Genomic DNA, 26732 nt, shown 5'->3' on the forward strand with positions numbered 1-26732 from the left:
CAATGGTCTGTATATAAATCTTTTATTGCTTATTCTGTCACAACTTTTTAACTATTTATCCTCTCTTAGACACAAGTTCTCAGACCACTCATTTGAAAATACATATTTAGTACCTACTGTGTTCCAGGCACTCAAAAACTGTGACTCCTTTAAAAAATATTTGGAAAGTACAGATCATACCGTTTACACATTGTTATACAGATGAAGAAACCAAAGCTCAAAAAGAGAAGTGGTTTGTTCAACCAAGGGTATAAGAACCAGGACCAGAATCAAGGTCTTGCTTCCCTTCTCCCTCAATTTGTTTACACACACACACACACACACATTCTCTCTCTCTCTCTCTCTCTCTCTCTCTCTCTCTCTCTCTGGGCAAGGAATGAAGGAGAGAATAAGAAAAGAAAAGAAGGAAGGGAGATATGTATCTCAGCTTCCCAGGCTCCTTTTCAGGCAGTATTTGACAATGAGGGGAAATACAGCACTCATCCATCAATCCTCAAACTTGTGTCCAACATGAATTATCTGCTTAGAGTTCTTTAAGCATACACGTCCTTTCTCACACAGCTTTGCCTGCCCTACATGCTGATCTCACTGCCTATAATATCCACCCTACCACTAACAACCTCACATTCCACCTTCAAAATTTAGCTCAGATCTTATCTAAAGGTATCCTACCTCTGATCCTCCCACTGTCCTTAAGAATTCATCATTCTATCCCTCCATTAAGATCTCCATACATTTTATACATTTAGACTGTTGACTGCACTTAACATTTATAAACTTATTTGTAGGTCTATATCCTTTCTGGGCTGAGTTCCTTAACAGCAGAAACTCATTTCTATATCCACTGTGCCAGGCACAATGTCAGACACATAGCAAGTACTCAATAAACACTTGTTAAAATGGGAAGAGAAGCATTTGAACAAACTGTGCCAACAATGTTAAAGAGTACAGGGTATGATACCAGGCCTTCCCAGATCCTGGTCTATGCAAGTACCTGAACTTAGCACTCATTTCATCACCCAGTCATTACTGGAGGATTCTCCCATGATATCTTTTCAAAGTAGTCACTGTAGTTTCAGCTAATTAGTCTACCAGACCTGATGTAAACTTGCCAAGAACCATGTAAAATGTACATGGTACAGAAATTAAGCACTAAACATAAAAACAGTGATTTTATGAGTAGGTTCAGCTAGCAAGTTTCAAAATAAACAAAGGAGGAAAAAAGTTTTATACTCACTTGTTGCACAAGTTGAAAAATAAAGCAGGAAGAAAAAACCAACACTCATCAGACAATAGTTTAAAATCCACTGTTCACAGAAATGACAAATTCCAGTGTTTAGTGTTGTTTTCATGGGTGTATATTTGTATATTAATCTGGGGAAACTGCTCACTGTCCATACATCAGACTGACTTATTAAACATTTTAATAAAACTATAAAAAAGTATGTTCTTCCACACAAAATATGATTGGCTGTGGCTTGTCACAAATCTATCAACAACAAAGAAAATTATTGTTCATAAGCCTAACTATTCAGGATGTACTCACAAAACCCTAAATGCCCAAATGCAAATACAAACAGCTGAAATGATTCACAAAAGAAATTGTAAAATCTTCCACCTTAAGTAGCACTTGCTAACCTGTCTGAATTTCATCTGTGAAATCACAGGTTTGAATTAAATAACCTCAAAATTTCCCTTCACAAATCAAAACCACAAGATACCATTTCACACCCATTAGGAGGTCTATTACCAGAAAGTGTTGGCAAGGATGTGGACAAACTGGAGCCCCTGTACATCACTACTGGAATGTAAAACGGTGCAGCCACGATGGAAAGTAAGTGGCAGTTCATCCAAAAATTAACACAGAATTTGCCATATGATCCATCAGTTCCACTTCTACATATATACCCAAAAGAATCAAAAGCAAGGACTTGAATGGATATTTGTATACTTATGTTCATAGTAATATTATTCACAATAGCTAAAACGTAAAGCAATCCAAATGTCCATCAAGAGATGGATAAATAAAATGTGGGACATATATTCAATGGAATATTATTCAGGAAGTAAATTCTGGGGTGCCTGGGTGTCTCTCAGTCGGTTGTGTCTGCCCCTCCTCCAGCTCACATGCATACACGTGCTTGCTCACTGTCTCTCTAAAATAATCTTTTTAAAAAATAAATAAAAATATAAGGAAAGAAATTCTGACATATGTATGCTATAACATGAGTGAACCATGAAGACATCATGCTAAATGAAATAAGTCAATCTCGAAAAGACAAATATTATGTAATTCTACTTACATAAGGTACCTAGAGTAGTCAAAACCATAGACACAGAAAGTAGAATGGTGGCTGCCATGGGCTGGGGTATGAGAAGATAAGGAATTACTACTTAATGGGTATACAGTTTCAGTTTGGGAAGATGAAAAAGTTTTGGAGATGGATGGCGGTGGTGGTTGTACAACAATGTTAATGTCTTTAATGCCACTGTACTATACACTTAAAAAATGGTTAAAATGGTAAATTTTATGTCCTGTATCTTACCACAAAGGGTCCCTTTCAGCTACCTTTAAAAAGCAGTTACTTTTGCTCTTCCTTATTAAATAATATTTCTCACAGAAACTGAACTGCCCAAATACAGCCTATCAACAAACATACATTCCATCCAATTTCTTCCCAGAGTAAGACCTACTACTCTAGGCTCATGTGCAACAAGTAGGAAATGACAGTTTTTTGTTGTGTGGTTTTATTTTTAAAATCAACTTCATTGGAGCATGTATTTAAATTCTTAAGATTTTATTTATTTATTTAAGACAGAGAGACAGAGTGAGTGTAAGGGCACATTAAGAAGGTGGGACGGGCAGAAGCAGGCTCCCCACTGAGCAGGGAGCCCATTGTGGGGCTCTGTGGGGCTCCATTCCAGGACTCTGGGATCATTACCTGAGCCAAAAGCAGATGTCCAACCGACTAAGCCACCCAGGCGCCCCTATTTTCACCCACGTTTTCTTCTAGATGTTTCATAAAATAGTCTTAACCTTTTTGTTAAGGTCTCTGACTCACTTAGGGTTAACTGTCTGTATAAGGTAAGGATCAATATAAATTTCCCACCACCCACATATATAGCACCACTCCTTGGAAAGACTATATCCTTTTCCCACTGAATTACATTGGCACCTCTATCAAAAATCAGCTGAAAATATACATGGGTCTATTTCTGAACTCTATTCTGTTCCATTGATCTACATGTCTATCCTTATACCAATACCACTGTGTCTTGATTATTCTAGCTGTATAAAAAGCCTTGAAATCAGGCACTACAAGTCCTACAGCTTCAGTTTTCTTCAAAATTGTTTTGCCAATTCTAGGTCCTTTGCATTTCCACATAACATGAGAACCTGCTTGTCAGTTTCTTAAAAAAAAGTTTGCTAGGATTTTTATTGGGATTGCATTAACCCTATAAATTGATTTGCAGAAGACTGACATCCGACAACGAGTTCTCTATTCCACAAACCAATAAACATGCTATAGCTCTCCATTTACTTAGGTCTTCTTTTATTCCTCTTAGTAATGTTTTAGTTTTCAGTGAAGAGGTCTGCATTTACTTTGTTAAAATGTATCCCTAAAGTATTTCATTGTTTTGCATGCTACTGCAAATGGAATTGCTTTTGTTAACCTGCACTGGTTCCTTGGTAGTTTAAAAAAATTGTATTGACCTTGTATCTTGTGACTTTGCTAAACTCACTTATTAGTTCTAGGAGCTTTTCCACAGCTTCTTTAGGATTTTCTACATATGCAATAATGTTGTTTGCAAACAAAGACAGTTTCACTTAGTATTTTTCAACCTGGATGTCTTTTCTTCTTCTTGCGTTACTCCACTGGCTTGGACCTCTACTAGAATGTTGCCTAATGGTGAATGCAAAAATCCTTGTTTTTTCTCAATCTCAGAAGCATTCAGTTTCTCATCATTAAATATGATGTAAACTGTTTTTGACAGATGCCTTGTTAATCAAATTAAGCAAATTCCTTTTTATTCCTAGCTTGCTAGATGAGTTTCAATTTTTTTTTCTACACTTAAGATACGATTTTTCTGTTTTATTCTACTACTTAGTGAGTTATACATATCAATTGGTTTTCTAATTTTAACCTGCACTGCGTTCCTGGGACAAATCCCACTTGATCACAACATATTCTCCTTTTCATATATCAATGAATTTAATTTGCTAATATTTTGTTAAAGATCTTTGGGTCTATGTTCACAAAGGATACTGGATAAGTTTTCTTATTATTTCTTTGCCTGACTTTGGTATCACAGTGATGCTGAATTCATGAAATGAGCTGTAAACTGCTCCTTCATCCACTATTTTTTTTTTTTTTAACTTTCTGGAAGATTGGCATTGCTTTTTCCTTAAATATTAAAGCTTCTGGTTTCATTGCTTTTGTTTGTTCATTTTCTATTTTATTGATTTCTAATCTTACCTTTATTGTTTCCTTCCACTTACTTTGGATTGAATTTGCTCTTATTTTCCTAAATGCTTACGTAACTGATTTCAGACCCTTCTGATTTTTCTAATTTAAAGCTGTAAGCTTCTTCCTAAACACTACATCTGCTGCATGTCACAGATTTTTATATATTCTGCTCTCATTACCAATCAGTTCAAAATACTTTCTAATATCCTTATGATTTTGTCTTTGAACCCAGAGGTACTTTAGAAATGTATCATTTCATTTCTAGACATTTGGGTTTTTTAAAATACATTTTTGTTACTGATTTCTAATTTAATTCCACTAGTCAGAAAACATACTCTATAAAATCTCACCCTCTAGTAATCTACTAAAACTTGTTTTCTGGCCCCGCATGTGGTCTATCCTGGTGAATATTTACTGTGCCTTTGAAAAGAATGTATATTCTGCTTTTGATGAATGTAGTATTCAGATCCTTAAATACTTATTTGTCTAACTGTTCTATTATTTGCTGAGAGAAATGTGTTAAAATCTCTTCCTATAATTGTGGATCTATTTCTTTAGTTCGGACAGTTTTTGTTTGATTTTTTTTTTTTTTTTTTTGGAAGTTCTAGTTTTTCGGGGGGTTGGTTTGGATTTTTTTTTGTTTTAAGATTTTATCTTTAAGTAATCTCCACCCAGTGCACAGCTTGAACTCACAACGTCGAGATCAAGAGTCCCATGCTCTACTGACTGAAGCAGCCAGGCGCCCCAAGCAGCTCTGTTTTGGGGGGCACACACATTTATAATTTTTAGATACTCCTGAGGCATAGGTCTTCTCTTCTGCTATCTATAGGATATGCTGTTAAGGCCACTCAGTGAATTATCCATTTAGTTATAGTTCTTTTCAGCTCTACATTTTCATTTGGTTCTTTTCATTGTTCCCATCTCTGTACTGAAATTCCCTGTCTGTTCATTCATTATTTGAATATACATTATTTTGATTCTTTCAATATACTTATATAGTGGCTGTTTTGAAATTTGTGTCTACTAAATCCATTCTCTGGGCCACTTGTTCACCTGATTCAAGAGCTGAGATAACTCTAACTCTTTCCTGAGCCATACTGACACCAGTCTCTCATTTCCTACCCTTTTAGGCAAGTTCTCCATGAATTTTTCCCTGAGTAATGAACCATGCTGAATTCCAACATAAGTACAACAATATTTAGAAGGACATGTGGTATCCTAAAGAGAACATCAATCGATCAACATACCTGGATTCAAACCCCAGATCTGGTTCAACAATCTTGAAAAAGTTAGCAAACCTTTGATCTACTTTCCTCATATCTACATCACAGACTTATCATGACAATTAGCACTAAGTATATACTAGGAAATCTAGTTACTACTATTTAACTATAAACAAGAAGTGTCCATGGGACAGAGATGTTAAGTCATTTTACAAATAACTTACAGGATAAATAATAAAAAGGACAGTGGACACAAATTTATGAGCTATTTTAATAGGAATTTAAGTTAAAACATATGCAATACATACTATTTTTATTATATTCAAGTTTTCCTGGTTTTGAAACTATATACACCAAAATGGTCAACATGTCCTGAATACAACTAACTGTTCAACTGTCATGCATAGAACTAAAACAAACATCTATCTTAGAAATACTGATTCCAAATTTCCAATCTCTAAAATGTTCTACTTTTTATTACTTCTGGTTCTTTAACTTATATTTTACTACCAAAACGCAATACTGACTCCAGATTTCAAATATATATTTAGTAGATTTAGCATATTATTACTTTTGGTTCTTCTTGCACTTATGTTTTCAAAATCCAGTACTTTTGAAATTTTTGATGGCTCAGAATTTTGGTGAAGGATGCCCATCTCTGCTCCAAAATTGTAAAACACATTCTCATATTTGGTTTATAAACCCCAAACAGAATGAGGACTCTGATTAACTTTTTTTTTTTTAAAGATTTTATTTATTTATTTGAGAGAGAGAGAGAGAGAGAGCACATGAGAAGGGGGAGGGTCAGAGGGAGAGGCAGACTCCCCGCTGAGCAGGGAGCCCGATGCGGGACTCGATCCTGGGACTCCAGGATCGTGACCTGAGCCGAAGGCAGTCGCTTAACCAACTGAGCCACCCAGGCGCCCCTGATTAACTTTTTCATTTCTGGATCAGCTATTTCCTCGCAAGCACTTTTGTATACACATCAGGTTTCAGGATTTGTCCTCTTATGATATCAAGTGAATTTTGGTGCAGAAATATAAAAGATGAAAAATACTGTCAGAAGACTTTCCAGAAAAAACAGGATGATTTTGATTCTAGTCACAAAATACTATATGATGAAGACCTTCTTCTTGAATGACTAAAGGGATGAGAATATTTCATTATCTTTTTGTCCTTAGAAATATATCAATAACTCAGTATTTCTTGAATTTGGGAAGATTAATCTAAGATATCATTAGATGATGATTATCAACATGACAATTTGAGTCTAAAGTGTTGCTGTCTTTGTATTCATTTTCTGGGATTCTACAGATAAAAGTAAACCATTTTCCTTTGTCAATTTTCATCTTTGTCCTTATGGACAGGAAAAAACCCTAAACTCTCAACTTTATTCAGTGAAAGTTAAAAGAAAAAAAAAATTTTTTTTTTTTTAAAGATTTTTTTTATTTATTTGACAGAGAGAGACAGAGCAAGACAGGGAACACAAGCAGGGGGAGTGGGAGAGGGAGAAGCAGGCTTTCCACCGAGCAGGGCACCCGATACGGGGCTAGATCCCAGAACCCTGGGATCATGACCTCAGCCGAAGGCAGATGCTTAACGACTGAGCCACCCAGGCGCCCCAAGAAAAAAAAATTTTTAAATGGCTTCTATAGACTTTTATTATACATTCTTGAAAGCGGGCAACATAGTAATAAGAAAATTGAAGTATAACCATGATGATTTCATTACTACATCATCCTTCTAGATCATTCAATCATTCTTTTGTAGTCTTGTGATTTTAATATTTGGGCATGATGGAGAAAAACTGATGAGGTGACATAATCATTGCAAGATTTAAGAAAAACAAGATCAATAAAATCCCATAATGCATGTTAGATTTATAAAAGAATCACATGGTAATTGCAAGATAGAATAAGTTTTATTCTTTTTAAAAAATATATAACTTTCTTATTTGTTCTTTAGAAGATTTCGAAGAAAGAATAAAAGTAATAAAATAATCATCTTTACAAATTAGACTGCTCAAAATGGATACTCGAAAACGGAACTGGATCCAATGGACTCTGATGATATACCAAGGATTAAATAAAATATATATGAAGTATTTCCTCCTCCAGTATTTGATCACATATTGTTTTGTATTAATTTTCTAATACTCTTCAGCTCCTACAATTTCTATTTAAGAGAGAAGCACAATAATATTTGGCAAATCTTGAATCTAAAGGGCTTTTCTTTTTTTTTTTTTAAAGATTTTTTATTTATTTATTTGGGGGAGAGAGAGAGAGAGCATGAGAGGGGGAAGGGTTAGAGGGAGAAGCAGACTCCCCACTGAACAGGGAGCCCAATGCGGGACTCGATCCCGGGACTCCAGGATCATGACCTGAGCCAAAGGAAGTCGCTTAACCAACTGAGCCACCCAGGCGCCCTTTAAGGGCTTTTCTATTACAACTTTTATTTGATTGCCAAAGAGAGTTGTGTCTACAAAAGTTAAACTCAAAAAAAAACCTTTTTTTTTTTTTTTTACTTTTTTTTAGAGAGAGAGCATGAGCACACAAGCAGGGGGAGGGAGAGGGAAAGGAGATTCCCACTGAGTGTGGAGCCTGACACGGGGCTCGATCTCATCAGGACCTGAGCTGAAATCAAGAGTCAATGCTTAACAGACTGAGCCACCCAGGTGCCCCTTATCTTTTCACTTAACATTTGTTTTATTCCTACTTTGCACAAGAAAAGACAAAAGATTAATAATAACAGCCAAAATATATTTAGTGAAGCTTAATCTCAGAAAGTAAATATAAGAACAAGCTATTACCTGGACATAACCTGAATATTCATCTAACCCACCACTAGGAAAATGACACATGTTGAAATCACACAAACTGGCTAAATTTCTCAAACTATGGGCAGATACCAGAAAGGTAAACAACCTTTCTCTTAAAGACAGTTAATGAAGGGTTGATCATGTTACTCACAATGCTAACACTAGGAATACAAATAAAACGGAAGTCTCAGTCCTCAACTGATGTGAAGGGGGACAGAAAAGATACCTGTATAGTTAACTCTCACCACTTTCATGTCCTTGCTCAAAAGTCACTTTCCCAATGGGCTTACCTTATTACTCTTTTGAAAATGGCAATCCACACTGAATCCACTTTATACTACTCCATATTTTTCTACAGCATTTTTAATTATCTAACATTCTATATAATTCCATATGATTTATGTATTTGTTTACTGTTATTCTCCCATAAGGCTCTATGTTCCTTATGGGCATGAATTTTTGTCTGTTTTGTTTCCTTATGTATTCCAAATACCTAGAATAATGACTATAGCACATAAAAGGCAAGTAAATAATCAGCAAGTGCTAAGTGAGACAACTGAGCTGAAACTCAGGATAATCAAGCTCAGATGTGGTAGAAGGAAAAGGGGGGGGGGGGAAAATTTTAGGCAGAGGAAATAGCTCAATTAGCATTTTTAACCTGGCATTCATGAATTCCTAGAGGGTCTATGCAGGATTCAGGGACTTCATGAAATTGAGCATTTCCTTCCATTATGAATGTAAGGAACAAACGACGATATTAGGAATATCTAAAAATCAGATTAATTCCTGTCACATTAATAGTTCTGTCTCAAAATGTCAGTCATTACTACTCATTACTCACTTTTACTTTTGTTATTTAACATGCTACACATTCAAAAATAATAATATGCTACCACATTCAATTTTGTTACTTAATGTTACTAAGGAAGCATGTAGATTATTGTATCATAAATTTGTTATATTTTATAACTATTTTAATATAACTGCTTATCTTTTTAATCCTGTATATTCTAGCTTAAGTATTTAAAAATATTCTGAGAGGGAGTTTCCAGGCTTCCAAAGAACTCCCAAATGAAGCCATGGCATAAACCACACAGAGAATTCTGGTGCTAAAGTCACAGATCTATGAGAATGAATAAGAAATTAAAGAATCTGTTCATTTGACTAGGTTAAAAAAAAAAAAAAGACTTGGTAAGAGATGAGTCCAGATAGCTGAAGAGAATTTTTTTTTTAATTTTTCTTTTGTTTCACTTGAATGCTATTTATTTCCTTCAATATTTATGTGGCATGCTGATTCTAAGTTTTCTTGTAATTAATTCATAAATGCTGAAAATTCATTAAAAATATATTATTGATACTAACCCATCCAGAACTCAAAGTCTTAAGAGCCTTTATTTTTTTAACTTCTCCATAAGCTATCACAACTAGGCAACACTGAAAAAAGTGCTAATACACAATTTATAATCACTTTTTTATGTAGTGAAATCTTTTACACAGTGAAGACTGGGGTCAACAACTTTCAAAAAAATCTTTATCTCTGAACCTAATATATTTTATGAAATTCTCTTTATAAGTGATTTCCTCCCTAGACCAGAAATTTTAATGGTAGTGATCTTGTACTCATCCTTATATCTCCAGAGCCAAACTTTATAACTAGCATGAAGTTATAATATATATTTAATATATATATTTTTTATATAAATAACAAATGACTGCCAAACTTAACTCCAATAAATGTCTTATTTGAAGACAGACTTAAATTATTAAAATAATAAAAAATTCAGAACATCCAGAGCTACATGGGACTTAAGATACTACAGCTCCACTTGCTTTTATACATACCCAGCATTTTACTCCTTAGGTTAAAAGGAATAAAGGATGTAAAGACATCCTGTGCTCACGGACTGGAAGACTTAATATTGTTAAGATGGCAATATGCCCCAAAGTAATCTCTAATTCAATGCAATCCCTATCAAAATTGCAGTCAGTTTATTTGTAAAACTGACAACCTGATCCTAAAATAAATATGTATTTGACCTAGAATAGTCAAACAATCTTGAAAAAGAAGAACAAAGTTGAAGATTGACATCTCCTAATTTTAAAATTTACTATGAAATTACGGTAATTTGAATTAAGAGTCTAGAAATAAAGTAAGTATATATATATATTTTTTAAAGATTTTATTAATTTATTTGACAGAAAGAGGGAAAGCGAAAGAGGGAACACAAGCAGGGGGAGTGGGAGAGGGAGAAGCAGGCTTCCCACGGAGCAGGGAGCCCGATGCTGGGCTCGATCCCAGGACCCTGGGATCATGACCTGAGCCGTAGGCAGACGCTTAACAACTGAGCCACCCAGGTGCCCCAATAAGTCTATTTTATGGTCAAATAGTTTTTCACAGACTGAGCTAAAACACTGAATAGTCTTTTCAACAAATGGTCCTAGCAAAACTGGATATGCACATGCGAAAATATGAAATTGGGCCTCTTAACACCATACATAAAAAATAATCCAAAGTGGATCAGAGACCTACATGTAAAGGCTAAAACTATAAAACTCTTTTAAAAAGTGTAAATCTTCATGACCTTGAATTAGTCAATGACTTCTTAGATATGACACCAAAAGCACAAGCAACTAAAGAAAAATTGATAAATCTATCAAAATCTAAAACCTGTGTTTTATAAATAGATACAATCAAGAAAGTGAGAAAACAGCCTGCAGAAGGGAAGGAAATCCACAAAACATGATACAGAACTTGTATCTAAAATATATAAAGAACATATAAAGCTCACTATTAAAAAGACAACCTGATTAAAAAATGGCCAAAGGATCTGAATAGACATTTCTCCAAAAGAGATATACAAATAGCCAATACATGAAAAAATGATCATCGTTTCCCATTAGAGCAATGTAAATCAAACTCGTAACAGAATGAGACACTACTGCACACCCACTGGGATGGCTATAATCAAAAAGACACAATAAAAGGGGCTGGCAAGGGTGTGAAGAAAAACTGGAAGCCTCATAACTGTAAGAATGTAAAATAGGGTACTCCTATGGAAAAGTAGGCAGTTCCTCAAAAGATTAAACATATGACTCAGCAATTCCACTCCTACAAAAATGAAAATATTATGTTCATACAAAAGCTTGTACAAAAATGATCACAACAGGGGCACCTGGGTGGCTCAGATGGTTAAGCGTCTGCCTTCGGCTCAGGTCACGATCCCAGGGTCCTGGGATCGAGTCCCGCATCGGGCTCCCTGCTAGGCGGGGAGCCTGCTTCTCCCTCTGCCGCTGCCTCTCTCTATCTCTCTCTCTGACTCTCATGAATAAATAAATAAAACAAACAAACAAAAAAATTTTAAAAAATGATCACAACAGAGTTTTCATAATAGCCAAAATGGAAACAACCCAAATGCCCATCAACTGATGAACAGATAAAAAACATATTATCTCAGGGTGGGGAGATTGAGTCCTGCTTCCAGGCTCCACGCTCAGCAGGGAACCTGCTTGAGATTCTTTCCTTCTACCCCTCCTCCTGCTCCTCGCAGGCACTCTCAATCTCTCTCTCAAAATAGGTAAATCTTTAAAAAAAAAAAAAAAAACAGCTACTTAACTAGGAAAGGACAAACATCATTCTTATGATAAACATTTAGGTATCTACTATGTACAGATACTATGCTAGGTGCTATGGGGGTATGAAGATGTCAAAGACCCAGTCTTTTTTTTTTTAATGTTTTATTTTATTTATTTATTCATGAGAATCAGACAGAGAGAGAGAGAGAGAGAGAGAGGCACAGGCAGAGGGAGAAGCAGGCTCCCCGCCTAGCAGGGAGCCCGATGCGGGACTCGATCCCAGGACCCTGGGATCATGACCTGAGCCAAAGGCAGACACTTAACCATATGAGCCACCCAGACGCCCTTTTTTTTTTTTTTTTTAAGTTTTATTTACTTAAGCAATCTTCACACCCAATGTGGGACTTGAACTCATGACCCCAAAATCAAGAGTCACATGTTCCTCCAACTGAGCCAGCCAGGTGCCCCTCAAAGACCCAATCTTGGTCAACAAAAACTCACAAGAGATTAGAACAGATCAAAGCACAGATGGCTACATCATTCAAGAACTGTAACAGTGGTACGCTCAAAGAGCTATGGTAATAAAAAGAAGAGAGGTAAAAATAGGGAAAAAGAAAAGGTGAAGGAGGGAGAAAAAGGACTGTTAACAACTTTCAGAGTAATACTGACATTTGAGCTGGCCACCAAAGGATGAGTAAGATATAAAACTATTGTAAATACAATGAAGATCTTCAAAAATAAGAAGATATTGGGATGCATGGGTGGCTCAGTCGGTTAAGCGTCTGCCTTCGGCTCAGGTCGTGATCCCAGGGTCCTGGGATCGAGTCCCGCATCGGGCTCCTTGCTGAGCAGGAAGCCTGCTTCTCCCTCTGCCTGCCTCTGTCTCTCGCTCTCTGATAAATAAATAAAATCTTAAAAAAAAAACAAAAATAAAAAGATATAAAACTGCATCATAAATGCAAGAAAAATAATGTAGTATAGCTTGAATATATAGTTTAGGGCATGAAGTTAGGGACTAGAAATGAAAATGTGTCAAGAGAGACAGGTTTGTGGTTTTGTGTATCATACCTAAAGGCAGCACTGTAGAAGATAGAGCAAAGGGAAACAGATTAGAGGAAGGAGACCAGTTAGAGATGACATAGTAATCCAACTTGTCTTAATTAAAATGAATAAATTTATTTCTTAAAAATCTCATTTCTTCTAATAACTTGTAAATACAAAAACCCAGGATCTCAAAACATTAATGATGATATAAGGAATCAGATGAAAGAATGAATTGGGTTCGGGGTGCCTGGGTGGCTCAGTCAGTTAAGCATTTGCCTGCAGCTCAGGTCATGATCCTGGGGTCATGGGATCAAGTCCCACATTGTGTGTGTGTGTGTGGGGGGGTCCCTACTCAGCGGGGAGCCTGCTTCTCCCTCTCCCTCTGCCCCTCCCCACCCCCGCTCATGCTCTCTTTTCTCTCGTGCTCATATTCTCTTTCAAATAAATAAAATATTAAAAAAAGAGAGAGAGAGAATTAGGTTCCTGGGCTTCCTAAACCCTATACAGATCAGGACAGTACTATATACCTTCTCATTATAAAAAAAAAAAAAACAAACCCACAGTGAAGCAGAGGCTCCTGGGCATATCTCATGTCCAGGAACTGGCTGGGACCAACAAAAACGTCCCTAATGTTCCAGCATCAGAGCACTTGGTTGAACTCATTTCACCAATTATCTCTTAACACACCAAAAAAAGACCAATGGAAATTCTACAAATAAAAAATCCAATAACCAGGGGCGCCTGGGTGGCTCAGTCGGTTAAGCGTCTGCCTTCGGCTCAGGTCATGGTCCCAGGGTGCTGGGATCGAGCCGCGCATTGGGCTCCCTGCTCAGCAGGAAGCCTGCTTCTCCCTCTCCCACTCCCCTTGCTTGTGTTCCCTCTCTCGCTGTGTCTCTCTCTCAAATAAAGAAATAAAATCTTAAAAAAAAAAAAAATCCAATAACTGGAATAAAAAGTTCACCAAACATGCTTAACAACAGATAGGATAGAGTGAAAGAGAAATCTTGGAGACAGATCAGTAAAAATTACCTAATATGAGGAATAAAGAGAAAAAAAAAGTAAAATTAAAACCTCAATGACCTGTCAAACAATGTCAGTCCGTATTTTAAATGGACGCTAGGAAGAGAGAAAATGGAACCCTAATTTTTTTAAAAGAACTATTGACTAAAATATCCCAAATTTGGATGAAAACCTCTCCTTGTAGATCCTAGAAGACTAGCAAATCCCAAGCAGAATGAATAAAGAAAACTACACTGAGGCACAAACTCCTTCAATCTAAAAATAAAGAGAAAAATCTTGGAAACCACAAAAGAGGGAGAGAGGGAGCAAGGCGGCACATTATAACAGTCCTCCTTATCCACAGGACATACATTCTAAGACCCCACAGTGGATGCCTGAAACTGTGGATAGTACCAAACCCTATGCATAGTATGTTTTTTCCTATATACACATACCTATGATAAAGCTTAATTTAAATATTAGGCATAATAAGAGATTAACAACAAACTCATAAAATAGAACAATAACATACTATAAAAAAAGTTATGTGAATGTGGTCTCTCTCTCTCTCAAAATATCTTATTGTACTCACCCTTCTTCCTGTGATGATGTGAGAGATAAAATGCTTGTGAGATCATAAAATGCCTATGTGATGAAATGCAGTGAGATGAATGATGTAAGCATTGTGACACAGCGTAAGGCTACTGACCTTCTGACACTATGTCAGAAGAAGATCATCTGCTTTGAGACCACAGTTGACCACAGGTAACTGAAACCGTTGAAAGCAAATCCATAGATAAGACCGTTCTACTCTAAGTACAGGGGAATAAACATAAAGGACACCTGACTTTTCACCAGAAATAATGGAGGCCAAGGACAAAAGAACATCTTCAAAGTTCTGAAAGGTGGGGGAAAACCCTGCAAACTCAAGATTCCACATCCAGAAAAAGTATTCAAAAGATGAAATAAAAACCTTTTCAGATAAATAAGAGCCAACAAAATTTGTTTTCTACAGACCTGCACTATAAGAAATGCCAAAGGAAACATTCTTTAGGGGCTAAAGGGGAAAGTTATCAGTTTGAAACTTAGATTTATAGAAAAGAACATTGGAAAAGGTAAATCATTAGGAAAACATATTCTTCAACATAATTTCCTTAAAACACAACTATCTAAAGGAAAACAATCCTAAGGTGAGATCTGTGATATAAACAGAAGTATATACATGACAACAGCACAAAGAAAGGGATGGGTAGATAAAAAGAATTATACTGTTGTAAGATTATTACATTTGTGAAATCGGTGGGAAAAGGTAAGCAGTAAGTGGTAGAAGTGTGAAAGGTGGTATATTACCTCTAAAGAAACTTTGATAAGTTAATATTACATATTAAGCTCTAGCATGACTACTTAAAAATAAAAGGATCACAGCTAAGAAGTCAATAGAGGAAATAAAAGTACTTTAAACTATTTGATTAACCCCAAAGGTTGCAGAAATGAACAAAGGAACAAAAGAAAAACAAGTTGTAACCATATGAATAATCATATTAAATATGGACTAAGCACCCCAATTAGAAGGCAGAGATTGTTAGATTGAATTTAAAAAGCAAGAGCCAATGGCTATATGCTGTTTATAAGAGACATACTTTAAATATAAAAGCATGTATAAGACTAAAAGCAAAATACTAGATCTATATCATGAAGCTACTTAAAGCTATAGTGGCTATATTAGAAGAAGAAAAAGTAAGCTTCAAAACAAAGAATATTTTAAGAACAACATTTCATAAAGATAAAAGAACAATGCAAAAGGAAGGCTGTGTGTGCAAAAATATTAATTTGAAATTACTTTACATTTTACATTTAGGTCACACAGACCTAAATGTGAAATCTGAAACTATAAAATCTGTTGCACCTTGCTGGCTCAGTCGGTAGACTGTGCAACTCTTGATCTTGGGGTCCTGAGTTCAAGTCCCATGATGGGCATAGAGATTACTTTAAAAATTTTTAAATAAAAAATAAAAATATATAAAACTATAAGATCTACAGAAGAAAACAGAGGAGAAAATCTTTATGACCTTGGCTGATTTCCTGGACGGGAAACAAAAGTTACTAATCATTAGGGGTGCCTGGGTGGCTCAGTCGTTAAGTGTCTGCCTTCGGTTCAGGTCAGGATCCTAGGGTCCTGGGATCAAGTCTGGCATTGGGCTCCCTGCTCCACGGGAAGCTTGCTTCTCCCTCTCCCACTCCCCCTGCTTGTGTTCCCTCTCTTGCTGTGTCTCTGTCAAATAAATAAATAAAATCTTTTAAAAAATAAGTCAGTAAATATCTTTGAAGGGGCACGTGCACCCCAGTGTTTAAGCAGCAATGTCTACAACAGCCAAATATGGAAAGAGCCCAGATGCCCATCAACAGATGAATGGATAAAGAAGATGTGGTGTGTGTGCACATGTGTGTGTGTGCGCGCACACACACACACACACAGTGGAATATTACTCAGCCATCAAAAAGAATGAAATCTTGCCATTTACAACAACGTAGATAGAACTAGAGGGTATTATGCTAAGCAAAGTAAGTCAATCAGAGAAAGACACATACCATATGATTTCACTCATATGTGGAATTTAAGAAACAAAACAGATGAACATAGGGGAAGGGAAGGAAAAATAAGATAAAAACAGAGAGGCAAACCATAAGAGATGCTGAACTCTAGAAAACAAACAGTGGGCTGCTGGAGGGGAGGTAGGTGGGGGTGAAGGGATAATTGGGAGAGGGGCATTAAAGAGGGCACATGATATAAGGAGCACTGGGTGTTATATGCAACTGATGAATCACTAAACTCTACCTCTGAAACTAAAATGTGTTGAGTACCTATTAATAGAAATTATTACATTCAGCAATAAAGAAGATATAAAAATGTGAAAAAAAGATACTATTATTTAAAAAAAAAGGCAAACCACAGTCTGAAAAAGTATTTATATACTATAAATCTAAGAAAAAACATATCCAGAATATATTTTTTAAAAACCTACAGGGCATCTGGGTGGCTCAGTCAATTAAGCATCCAACTTTTGCTTTTGGCTCAGGTCATGATCTCAGCATCATTGAAATTGAGCCCTGCATCAGGTTCCACGCTGAATGTGGAGCCTGCTTAAGATTCTCTCCCTCTCCCCCAACTCCACTCATGCGCTCTCAATCAAAAAAAAAAAAGGAAAGAAAGAAAAGCCTGTTGGGTTCATTAAAAAAAAAAAAAAATTTACAACTCAGTAATAATTTTGACAACCAAATTTTAAAAAGAAAAAAAGGGCAAAAGACTTTACAAGAACCTCCAGAAGACAGGATAGACAAATGACCAATAAGTACATGGAAAGATGCTCAACATGGAAAATTCTAGATAAAAACATAATGAGATACCACTCCATACCCACTAAAATGACTTAATCAAAGATAGGTGATACCATCTGTTGGCCAAGATATGGAGCAACTCGAATTCTCAGGCATTGCTATCGGAAATTTAAAATACACAACTACTTTGCAAAAAAATTTGGCAGTTTCTTATAAAGTTAATCTTCCACTTACCCTTTGACAGAGCGAATACTGTGTTATTCTAGAAAAATGAAGGCATATGTCCATAGAAAACTTGTACAAGAATTTCTTAGTAGCCTGCTCCTAATAGTCCCCAAATTAAAACAACCCAAATGTCCATCAACAGATCAATGAATAAATGGAATACTACTTAGCAATAATAAGAAACAACTGATATATGCAATAGCATCGATGCATCACGCTGAAAGAAGTCAGATATAAAGAGAGAGTACAGTTGACCCAAGAACATGCTTGGGGGCACTGACACCCCCCGCCCCGGTCAAAAATCTACATGTAAACTTTGATTCCCCCAGACCTTAACTACTAATAGTCTACTGTTGACCAGAAGCCTTTCTGATAACATAAACAGTCCATTAACACATACTTTGTGTTATATGCATTATACACTGTATTACAATAGAGTAAGCCAGAGGGGAAAAAAATGTTAAAAAAAAAATTTTTTTAAGAAAGAAAAAATACACTTAAAGTACTACATTTATCAAAAAATTCCATGTATAAATGGACCTGTGCAGTTGAAACCTTGTTTTCAAGGGTCAACTGTATACTGGATGATTCCATTTATGTGAAGTTCCATTATGTGAGTTTTATGCAAACTAATCTACTATGGAAAACTCTACTACAGACTTAAAGATCACAATCTAAAACTGGAGCTTGTTGTAAAGATTGAGATAATACCTGTAAAACAACTCCCTAATCTGTAAAGCAGTATACAAATGTAGACATTATTAATTCATATCAACAATTCTGGTACAGCACGTTAATGTCCTCCCAAGGGAGAAGACTGCACTGTCCTAGGATGCACAGTCCCAAACATCACAAATTAGACTTGTACAGCTTTGAACACATCTTCCAAAAAGAAATCAACTGCCAACTTCAAGATATTCTAAAACATGGGGCCCCTTGCTGGCTCTGTTGGAAAAGCATGCAACTCTTTTGATCTCGGGGTCATGAGTTCGAGCCCCATGTCGGGTGTAGAGATTACTAAAAAATAATAAACTTAAAATGTACATATAACCACCCTAAAACAAAGATTAATTCTAGAGTGGAAAAAAAAGGGGTGACACCCAACTGAAAACTAGGTAGCATTCTTAAATTGAAGTGATCAAACAATAATACTGATAATTCATCAACTTAAGGAAAATTAAGGTAATCGAAATATAGAAAATGCATCAGAAATAAAAATGTGCCAAAGACCAGCAATGGACTTAAATACCTTTATTTTCATTACAAAACATTTATCACTCAAAATAAAGTACAATTGTCCTAATTAATTTCTGACTGAAATTTTATGTCAAGTAAGTACCCTGCTCTATCACACACTAATTTGAACTTTAACAGCCTTCGAATTAAAAAAACAGCCTAATAATAATGCCATTATCTGGGGCACCTTACTGGCTCAGTTGGGGAGCATGAGATTTTCAATCTCGGGGCTGTGAGTTCGAGCCCCACGCTGGGTATACAGACTACTTAAAAAAAAATCTTAAAAAAAAAAAAAAAAGCCAATGGGGTGCCTGGGTGGCTCAGTTGGTTGAGAATCTGCCTGTGGCCCAGGTAGTGATCCTGGGGTCCTGGATCAAGCCCCACATGGGGCTCCCTGCTCAGTGGGGAGCCTGCTTCTCCCTCCCCCTCTACTCCCCCGCCCCCGCTCATGCTCTCTATTTCAAATGGATAAATAAAATCTTAAAAAAAAAAAAAAAAAAGCCATTATCTGATTAAACATAAACACAACAAGTTATTATCTCATATTCCTGGGGAAAGCAGTCCCTATCATAAATTACTAACCAACCACTCCAAATGGCTAAAACTGTGAATTTTATGTTTTTGGTTTTAACTAACCCTATTGCCAATATACATGTTCATTGGTAAAGTGAATCATCATAGACCATTCTCTGCTCATCCTTAACTCTCAATGCACATCATCAGGAGCCTCAGAAACAATACTGAATCCCTTCTGTCCCTGACTTCTTTGGCTTCATACCATGTCTCAAATGTTTTATTTCTCTCCAGTTTAGATTTGTCAATCTAGTTTCAAAGGGTTTTTTTTTTACCCTCCAACATCTCAGGATGCTGGTAAACTGCCTGGTAACTGCCCATAGCTCCATGATAGAGCATATAGAGTGAACATACTTCTCAAGTTTTGGTCTTGGTTTATACCTATTGCCTAAGCATAATTAGGAAAGTTAAATAGTTACTCAAACCACAAAAATAGATAGTAAACAGTCAAATATACTCAAAGGCAGGCAGCTTGGCTGGCTAGTTAGCTGAATGAATGTTTGGACAAAAACTATCCCAATGCCAACTCAGGTCCTTGGAACATTCTTCCTGAACAAATGCAGGCTTTTATTACTTATATTTAAATATATTGATTATCAAATTAAGCTAAGTATTACTCAGGAAAGACTATTAAGGAATCTACTCTTAATCACTGGATTAAAAATAATACATTAATTAGCATTTTTATTGTAGTAAACAGTTCCTTAAATGTTAAGGATACTTAAAAACAGTACATTCTCTTAAGTGATTAATAGTTGGTCATATCCTGTTTTTAAATCATCAATGCCTTAGCTTAGTCCTTTTGGAAATTTTGTTTTAAGTCGGAGAAAAATAAGGTTTTACTGTATCACGGTTGATTTCCAAGAGACAGAATGCTCACCTGTATTTAACATAATCCACAAAGCAGTTGAGTATGACTATTATATATTAGGTTAGGTTAATTCAACATTGTCTTGAACTTCAGTATTTCTCAGTATTAATTACTGAATCTAAGCCTAAAGAAAAGAATTTGATGGTCAAATGAAATTATGACTGGCAACAACCCACATATTCTTCAAATGGTGATTAAACGGGGTAAATCCATACAACAGAATATATAAAACAAAGCAATGAACTGCTAATATAACAACATGGAAGGATCTCAAATGCATTATGCTAAGTGAAAGAAGCCAGACCCAAAAGGCCACCTATTGCATGAGTCCCACTTATCTGAACTTCTGAAAAAGGCAAAATTATAGGGAAAGAAAACAGATCAGTAGTGGCCTGGGGGTGGAAGAAGAGGCTGACGACCAACGGACAATAATGTTCCATATCTTGATCACAGCGTTGGTTAAACTGTTTGCATTTGTCAAAACAACTAAAATTAGACACCAGTGAGTTTTACCATATATAATTTTTTTAATTAATTTGTTGACAAAATACTATTTTTTAAAGTAGTTTAGAGATGGAAAAAATAGGCCAGCAACAACAAAATGTTACTTCCCACCCTTAAAAAAAGAAGAGAGAATATGGCACGTGGAAATAAAAGGCCATTCTAACTCAACTGCCTTGGCTTAAGTTTATTGTTAAGAATCTATGACAGGGACAACTGGGTGGCTCGGTCAGTTAAACGGCTGCCTTCAGCCCGGGTCATGATCCTAGGGTCCTGGGATCGAGTCCCACATCGGGCTCCTTGCTCAGCAGGGAGTCTGCTTCTCCCTCTCTCTCCCTCTGCTTGTGCTCTGTCAAATAAATAAAATCTTAAAAAAACAAAAAAACTCTATGACAGCGCTTCTTTCTGTTTCTGCAATATTCTCTCTCTGAATATGATCCTCATCTCTTGTTTAACTCCAATCTTTCAAATCTCTTTGTCAAATGCCTGTGCTTACTCTGGGCTTTCTAACCTTGCTCTGTCTACTGAACCATCTCACATTCTTAATCCACCTTTGCCTTAGTATGTACTCCCTGGTACCAATCCTTTTCTTCACTCTTGGATCTCATATGAGTACGGCAGTCCCCCCTCTTATCCCCAGTTTCACATTCTGCAGTTTGTCACAACTGTGGTCCAGATGATGATCCTCCAACGTAGTTGTCAGAAGGTCAACAGTAGCCTAATGCTCCATCACAATCCTCCATCATTCACCTCACTTCATCTCATCACGAAAGCATTTTATCATCTCATATCATCACAAGAGGGGGAATAGAGTATAATAAGGTAGTTGTGGGGGGGGATGACAGCCACATAATTTTTCCTACAGTATGTTATTAAAATTGTTCTATTTTACCATTAGTTATTACTAGTATCTCTTACTATGCTTAGCTCATAAATTAAATTTTATCATAGGTACATATGTATAGGAAAAAGACATACATAGGGTTTGGTACCATCCACAGTTTCAGGTGTCCACTGGGGGTCCTGGAATGTATCCCCTGCAGATAAGGGGGAGGACTACTGTATTTACATTAATTCCCTTAATTCCTGATTCTATCCCAACTTTGTTCTCACTGGTCCCCCAGCTCAACTTGATCATGTCCTCTTCTCAGCCTTGAAGTGGGGTCTTACCTACCATGAGTTAAAACCACAAAGGTTATTAATTGTGTTTCTCCTAAAGTGCTTCAGAAGTGGCAAACTCTAGGGGCACCTGGGTGGCTTAGTCGTTAGGCGTCTGCCTTCGGCTCAGGTCATGATCCCAGGGTCCTGGGATCGAGCCCCGCATCAGGCTCCCTGCTCTGCGGGAAGCCTGCTTCTCCCTCTCCCACTCCCCCTGTTTGTGTTCCCTTTCTTGCTGTGTCTCTGTCAAATAAATAAATAAAATCTTTAAAAAAAAAAAAAAAAAGAAGAAGAAGAAGAAGTGGCAAACTCTAAAACATCCCTTGGAACCCTACCAGTGCTTCTTCAATCAAATAAATAAGATGTCCTTAACTTTGTCTAACCAAATTCTTGCTCTTATCTTTAAATCCCATTTCCAATTTGGTTTTATACAAAGACAAAGAGGTCAAATTCTTCACAAAAATCATGCATCTACTTTAAGACTAGTATTAAAATTACACTCTTCCTTCTTCAGAGTACATACCTGTGATTCCTGCAACACTGTTAATCTAAACTTAATGTTAGATCTTACGTACTTTCAAACCTCTCCAGTTTTTCTACATCTCTGAACAAATAAAGTAACCAAAACAGGATACCAATGAATAAAAAACAACTTATAAATAAATACAACCCAATACTAACATGGCCAAAAAAGAAAACTCTGAAAAACGAGATCAGTCAATTATGCTATGGTCCCCATACTAGGACAGAGGACAAGAATAGAAAAAAATTACAGTCTCAGAAATTCTGAAAGTTAATTATCCAGCAGTGCAATTTGTTGTTTCCTCACAAAACACCCCGATTTTCATAGCCACCAAGCCTTTACGACCTTCCCATCCCCAGGCAAGAAAAAGCATCCCCTGCCCTCTGCCCCAAAAAACTCTTGTTACTATGAATTCACTGAAGTTCTTTCTCCCAGAACAGGCAGGTGGCCCTCCTGGGGTCTTCTTAGCTACCACCTCAGTTCTGTTAGAACCCAATGCTGCTAACTAATTATACAACTGTTGAAACCACTTCCTATAATCTTTTATTTCCTTTAAAACCAGATTCATTTTTCTGAGCTTAAGAAGAGGAAAAAGGGTTGAGAAAAGATGAAGGGAGAAAGCAAAGAACGAGAACTCTTTTTTTTTTTCTAAGTGAATTTAGCTGATAGGATTTGTTTTCCCATAATGTGAAAATATACCTTTCTTTAAGATAATTAAGAGGCATGCGTGAATAAAAGGCAAGAAAAGAAAACTTTAACAACAACAATTAGATTACAAAACAACAGAAATACAGAAAATAAAGCTAATAAAAAGAGAAAAGATAAAAGACAGTAATAAAAAAAAATGGAGAGACTACAAGATGCAAAAACAGAGTTGTAATCAAGGAAAAGAAAATAGAAATCTATCCCAAAACAGGCAGTAGAGTTATGGATGCAAAATGTAATTTCATTTTGTGTTTCTTTTTAAGGAAAGCAATAATATGGCTATTTGAAATTAGTTTCGGGGAACATAAGACTGATTTCAGCCCATTAATGTACATGGGAGAGATTCAAATATTAAGGGATTTTATGACAAAGACTTCTAGAAAATGAAGGATTGAGTCAGGAATAAATAGCCATACAAAAACATCGGTAATTTGGGGTGCCTGGGTGGCTCAGTCGGTTAAGCATCTGCCTTCAGCTCAGGTCATGATCTCAGGGTCCTGGGATTGAGCCCCAGGGCTCCCTACTCGGCGGGAAGCCTGCTTCTCCCTCTCCCACTCCCCCTGCTTGTGTTCCTGCTCTCACTGTCTCTCTCTCTCTCTGTCAAATAAATAAATAAAATCTTTAAAAAAAAAAAAAAAACAAAAAACATCAGTAATTCAACACTCTTCCAAGTTTAGGCTGGCCTTCATACCTCTCTGGTGATACACTGAACAGGAAGCTATTCAAATAAAAATACAGGGAAGAAGATACTGGATGTGCTACTTCTACTTCTATCTCTTGGACCCATGTCAGTCATGGCAGCAGCTAGTAAAATCCTAAGGGGTTAAAGTCCACCCCATACCCAAGACCAAAAACTACTCCCACCCCACCTTGGCTCAATGGTTTTCTCCCACTGTGGTGAGGGTGGTTTTGGAAAAGCTCCTCAAATGCCAGGAAACACTGTAATACAAAAAGAAAAAACAATTCATAAGTACCAAAACTCAACTAACATTTTGGCCTCCCTCTCAAGGAAGATTGGTATAGCGGAAAAAGCATTAGTCTAGGAACCAAGGAACCAAGAAACCAAGTGTATTCTGCTTGTACAGCATTCATTCTAAGATGTTTGCTATATTCCAGGTGACTTGGTAGGGGAGGACATCAAACACTCCCTTTCTACTAAGGGTGAGTAAACAAGTAGAACCTAAGCCAGAAGCTGCTGATGGTCATCTCTGCCATTAACTGGGCTGAAAAAAAAAGCCATCAGAGAAGCTAGTAGAACTAAGGGACTTTAGTAGACTAAAGAGACATTCCTGGTGACACAATTTAAGAACCAGGCTCCAGTTCTTTCTGTAGATATTTTCTCCCTTAAGTTGGTCTGTAATGGGTTTCTGTGACTGCAACTAAGTCTGGCCAATACACTTGGGTTCTAATTCCACCCTGAATCTGGACAAGTCATTCCTCATTTATTAGCCTTAGTCTCCTTTTCTATCAAATGGATCTGAGGTTTTCCCAAGTGTTTTTTAGGTAATGGGATTTTTAAATAAAAATCGTATTTTGATATCAAAAATTAAAATGGCTTTATTCACATAAATGTATTTTATTAAGATCCAGTTTACATTTACTTCTGACCAAGATAAATAAGAACAGTGGATATTTAAATCTCACCTGAAGACTGAAAATAAAAATGTCTCTCTTAGTATAATGCACTTTATAAGATTAAATGTATGGTATTTACTATTATGACCAAAATTAATGATAACAATGATGTGCTTTGATTAAAACAAAACTTTAAAATTGGAGACTAATGGTAAAAGTTGAAATCTGTTATTAACCTCTCAGGATTCTATTTATTTCTGTATTTTGTTTTGGTTGCACATTATTTAAGACAATCCTGATTCAAAAAGAATAGTTGCAAGAGTAACATATGTTTTCTACATATGCCTTATTCCATGATACTATTTAATTAAAGGTGGAGAAAAGTTTTGGGTTCTGCACAAAAGAAAACCTGACAGCGCAAGTTTTTTTTTTAAATAGATCTCCAATTGGTTAAGACTTAGTACATAACATAGTAAAACATTCAGGTATGTTGGTTTATTTTTTTAATGATTTAAACCTCATGTAAAAATTAAAATTTTTTTTTTTAAAGATTTTATTTATTTATTTGACAGAGAAATACACAGCGAGAGAGGGAACACAAGCAGGGGGAGTGGGACAGGGAGAGCAGGCTTCCCGCCGAGCAGGAAGCCTGACGCAGGGCTCGATCCCAGGACCCTGGGATCATGACCTGAGCCAAAGGCAGATGCTCAACAACTGAGCCACCCAGGCACCCCGTATAAATTAAATCTGAACCAACTGTTTATAGTATTCAATTAATGCTCTCAAAGAACTCACAGAGATAATCTCTGAATTCTTTGAAGAACATTTTCAGTATATATATATATATACATACTCAATGCCCATCAGAAATTGTAATGAAGCAAATATAAAAAGTTATATAATTTCTTTTTTTATAACAAACCTGCTTTAAAGAAAAGAAACACAACCTTGGAGAATTATGAACACAAACAATAAACTGGGTCAAATAAGAAGACTATAATAATAATCTATTCAGTCTTACTGAGAACCAACTTGATGGGGCAGATCATAGAAGGTGTTATAAAATAACCATTACTTAAGAGTGCCTTCTTTACAATGGAAATGAATAACTCTTCATCTCTAACCTCAAGAAGTTATCCATCTAGCAGAGGACACAATACATTCATTCATTCAACAAGACAGTCTCCTCAGTGACACCAGCCACTGTGCAAGCAACTAGAGATAAAAAGTGAACTCTCTCTCTCTATATATATATATGATATATAGATACAGATATATATATGATCCCTACCCTCATAAGTTTAGACCTTAACCTAAGGACAGTAGATAATCAATAAAGATTTTAAACAAGGAGAATGCGTAATTAGGTTAACATTTTTGAAAGACAGCACTGGCTACTATATGAAATTTATTATAATTTGGAGGTAGCAACCCAAGGACAGACTGATTAGGAACTATCGCAATGATGACAAAGTAACAGGAAATCAAGAGGGAACAACAAACTCAGCTGAAGTATGTGGAAACAAAAACTTCAGAGAAGTAATGCTGTAGCTCAACCTTAATAGACCCAAAGAGTAGGCCAGACAAGTAGAGAAAGGGAGTTTGTGCAGAAGAGAAAATCGTATGAAAGGCATATTTGGGAAACTTCAAGTAGATCCTCACAGTGAGTCTTGAATGTGAATCATAGCTAGAAAGGTAGATCAAGGAAAAGCATAGAGGGTATTTGATAACACAAGGCAACATCTCCAAGACATTGGGGAGTACTTTTAAGCAGGGTGTTAACATAACCAGGTTTACATTTTAGAAAGATTCTTCCAGGGATGGTGAGCTTAAAAAGACTGTTTTGGCTGGTTTAAAAATCTAACCAGCCAAAGAGCAAAACGTTTGCCAACAGATACACTAT

At 36.3% G+C, this 26732-nt stretch overlaps 1 protein-coding gene across 1 annotated transcript in view; it reads right to left on the minus strand.

The window, feature by feature from the left end:
• FOXJ3 (forkhead box J3) overlaps positions 1-26732 on the minus strand; it is a 101251-nt gene that overhangs the window by 61030 nt on the left and 13489 nt on the right. The gene's annotated exons all lie outside the window — the stretch shown is intronic.

Source organism: Neomonachus schauinslandi, chromosome 4 (assembly GCF_002201575.2).
Source record: "Neomonachus schauinslandi chromosome 4, ASM220157v2, whole genome shotgun sequence".
Lineage (NCBI taxonomy): Eukaryota > Metazoa > Chordata > Mammalia > Carnivora > Phocidae > Neomonachus > Neomonachus schauinslandi.